Raw genomic sequence first — 4,146 nt, 5'->3', positions numbered from 1 at the left:
GTGTGTGTGTGTGTGTGTGTGTGTGTGTGTGTGTGTGTGTGTGTGTGTGCGTGCGCGTGTGCGCGCGTGCGTGGTGTGTAATCAGTATCTTACCTGCTCTGAGATGCTTGTAATAATATAAAATGTGAACTTATAAGAATGTGAATTTATAAGATTTTCTCTAGTTAATGTAAGATTCTATTTAAGCAAAGTAACTGATTAATATTTAAATGATTGTAAGGTAGTAAAAACCCTTCAAAAAATGACATACACATTTTATAACATGAAATTTCAAGCTTGATTAAAATAATAATAAAAGATAAAACATGAAATCCAACAATCCCTCTCTTGGTCTATCACTCACGATAGACCAACTAAACATCAAAGGCTACAGGTATTTTGTCTCAGCCAACTGCAGGTGGTCCTGTCCTGGCTGGGAGGAGTCCTCACTGGCCTGGATCACAGGACATGCTGTACCGGTGCTTACCACTCCATGAAAGTTGATCATCCGCGCGACTGCAATTTTAGCGCACGGTGCAACGCAACCCAACAAGACACAAAAAAGAACAATAATAGCAAGAGGGGGGGCTAAAAGCTTGAGCAGCACCTGACTCCAAGACCCCCTCATGCACCATGACAAGAATCCCTCTGACCCTGCTGGAGGGTCCTCTTCTTTAGCCTTCTGCAGCCCTCTCAGTTGTGATAGGGCTTCTGTTACTCTGCCTTGGGGGTTTGCACTACTCTCATCAGGGATGTAAGTACAACATGCATCCTTACCAATAATCTCACACACTCCACCTCTAGATGCGGTTAACAAGTCCAAGACCATTCTATTCTGCAACACCATTACCGTCAAGGCTGACAATTCCTCAGATGCCCTCCAGCGCCTTAATTGTTGAATTAATGAAAATTCCAAAACGGTAATCTAATGTTTCCACCCGTAACAGTAGCTTCCCAACCAAATTAATAGGTTAAGAAAACTTGCTGCTTATCTGGCAAAACAGGGGGACTGCATTCCCAACGTTTGTTGCCTTTTATTTTCACAAAACCCCAATGGGTTTAAAACGACGCGTCTTCCACTCTTTACACTTCTGCTCTCCACACCTCTTGACAAGAGATGATTTCCCAGCTTACTTCCCTCTCATGCAGGAAACTCACTCCAGACGTCAGATGTTCGACCCCGCCTCTACTGATGTTGCAGATCCGTCCGGACCTGCTGAAGCGATCGTTGTGGTTCGCCCGCAGGTGCACACTGGCTGAGATGAAACCACGTGGATCCTTTACCTCTCAAGCGTACTGCGTGTGATGTGCATTCCGTCACTTCATATGGGCCCGTCCACCTTGGTTCCGCCCACTTTCGTTTAGTGACTCTCAGCAGTACCCAATCTGAGAGTGGGCACGTGGGGTTTACTCCGTCCGGAGTACTGGATTCAGGAATCTGATACACTAAAAGGTATGTTGTCCAGTTTTCATCTACAAAGTATATTTTGTGTGTCATCCTAGATACCTGTTCTGAGGGCCACTCAATATTTTGCTGGGACCCTGGGAACGACCTTCCTGTGGTCAGTTCATAAGGGGTGAAACCTGTACCCCTGTTAACAGAATCTCTTACCAATCACAAGGGAAGGTAGAAAGATTGAATGGAAACCTGAAACAAAAATTATCAAAAATCTGTGCACATACAAATTCCAATTGGCTGGATGCGTTACCGATCGCCCTTATGGCGGGGGTGGTAAACTGTACCGAAAGCATGTTTCAAACCCAAGGCCTTTTCAACCTTTTGCAGATCTGCATTTTTGAAATGAGTTCCATTATCAGACCTAATTATAGTAGGGAACCCATGTCTGGGGATGTAGTGATTTATTAAACACTTGATTACAGTTTGACTATCCTCCTTTTTAGCAGGCCAGGCTTCTGGCCATCCGGTGAACGCGTCGACGCAAACCAATAGGTATCTGAAACCTCGTACTGGTTGAATCATGTCAGTGTAATTAATTATTACCTCACGACCCGGTGTCATGTCCGTGGGGAACTTTCCTTGTTGACGTGGTTTAGAAGCTGGCTTGGAGTTATACAAACTGCATAACGTGAATTCTTTCACAAACGCTCTGATCAAATCGTTCATATATGGGTGCCACCAGTTGACGACATTCCTCTTCATCTGGTGTACCCCTACATGACCCAAACCATGAGCTTCTTGGGTAATTCCACTAAGCCTGAAGAGGAGAATTTTCAATCTTCAGGGTTTATCCACAATCCATCTGGTCTCTTTTCAGCTCCTCTTTCACTCCACACCACCTTTTCTTCTGGAGCTGCACCTTGTTGGCAACAGGCGATGGATTCCTCATCCCATCTGATTCTTTCCCCTTCTTCTTCTGGGGTTGTCATCACCATCTGACTCCAGTTGATAAATCCTGAGGCCTTTTTCGCCTCTAAATCAGCTTGACAGTTTCCTTTTGCTATGTTTGATGAATCTGAATCATGACCTCGACATTTCACAATGGCAATTTCTGTTGGTAACATCAGGGCTGTTTCTAATTCTCTCATATCTGCCTCATGTTTAATAGGTTTACCGTTAGCTGTACGAAAACCTCCCCTCCTCCACTGCACCAGTTCCACATGCGCTGTACCAAAAGCATACGCCGAGTCTGTGAAGAGAGTCACTTTCTTGCTTTCCGCCCACTTTAGTGCTGAAATCAAAGCTCTCACTTCTGCTCTCTGTGCTGACTGAGAACCCTGCAATTTCTCGCACACTACAGTGTGATAACCCTGATCTGTTTCGAGCACGACCGCAAAGCCTGCACTGAACTGTCCATCCGGTGCTCTGAAGCAGCTTCCATCACAAAACATCACCTGTCCCTCTCCAAGAGGTGCAGCTTTTAAGTCTGGCCTGACTCTGTCATCAATTTCCACTCTTCTCTCACAGATGTGTGGTTCACCTCCTCCTACCCTGTCTGCCATGTTTATTCCCTCATGTGTGAATAACAAGTTCGGTGCTTCCAGAACCTTGTTTATCCTCTGTTGTCTTAATGGTGACATTGTGAAGTTCTGTGAATTTACAAAGGCAACCACACTATGAGATGTCAAAACATGCAGTGTGTCCCATCACCACGTGGGCTGTCTTTTGGACTAACTTAGCCACTCCTGCAGCATGTTGTGTGCATGGTGGATGTCTCTTTTCTGTGTTGTCTAATAGACAGCTGACATACATCAAAACTTTCCTTCCCCCCTCATGTTTCTGAAACAGAACACCGTTAATCACCCCTTCTGTTTCAGAAACATCCAAATGAAAGGGTCGGCCATAATCTGGCAGAGCCAAGTCTGTAGCCCTGCTCATCTGTTGTTTCACCTCGATGAAAACCCTGTCAGCGTCTTCATTCCAAACCAGTCTGGCAGTGGGTCGTCTCATGCCCTGTTCTTTAACCAAAGCGCACCATATTTGGGTTTGGCCTGCATAATTTGGAATGTAATTTCTGCTGTACCCAGTCAGTCCTAAGAATGAGAGCATTTCTTTAACCGTCTGCGGTTTTGGATGATGTAAAATTGTGTCACGGTGTGCAGCTGAGAGTCACGCTCCTTTCTGTGAGATCATTCTCCCCAAAAAGGACACCTGATGCCTAGTCACCTGGAGTTTGTTTTTACTGACCTTTTAAAACCTGCTGCATGTAGGTGTTCCAAAACCTTCCTAGTGTTGGATTTCATATTTTTATACCTTTTTTTTTTAATATTTCCTATCAAGCATTCAAATGTCATGTTATACAAAGTGTGTGTGTGTCTTTCTTCCAGGGTTGAACTATATTTATAGAAAATGTTTGCTAATTCTAACTAGTTGACCTTTAACACTAGAAGTCCCAGAGAAGGGTCATTTAACATTTCTACCTTTGGAACCCAGAGACGGATCGAGTGACCTGAAAGATTTTAGCTAACATCCTATAATGAGCTGTTAACAGGCGCTTTTGTTTTGTAAATAAGGCCATTACTGGTGCACCACAGGAGGGGGCACGCTTAACTCCCAACTAACTGTTTTCCATTGAGTTTAGCCATTTAGTTTCTAGTTTAGTTATATTCAGTTTATTGTATTTTATAACATGAAGATTTTTTATATATATATTGGTGGCACGTTGTTGCACATTTTGAACAAATTGAAGTCGATTTACCGTTTATTTT

This window comes from Nematolebias whitei, chromosome 20, assembly GCF_014905685.2.
Source record: "Nematolebias whitei isolate Nwh7 chromosome 20, NemWhi1, whole genome shotgun sequence".
Lineage (NCBI taxonomy): Eukaryota > Metazoa > Chordata > Actinopteri > Cyprinodontiformes > Rivulidae > Nematolebias > Nematolebias whitei.
Note: the sequence above shows the minus strand (reverse complement) of the source record.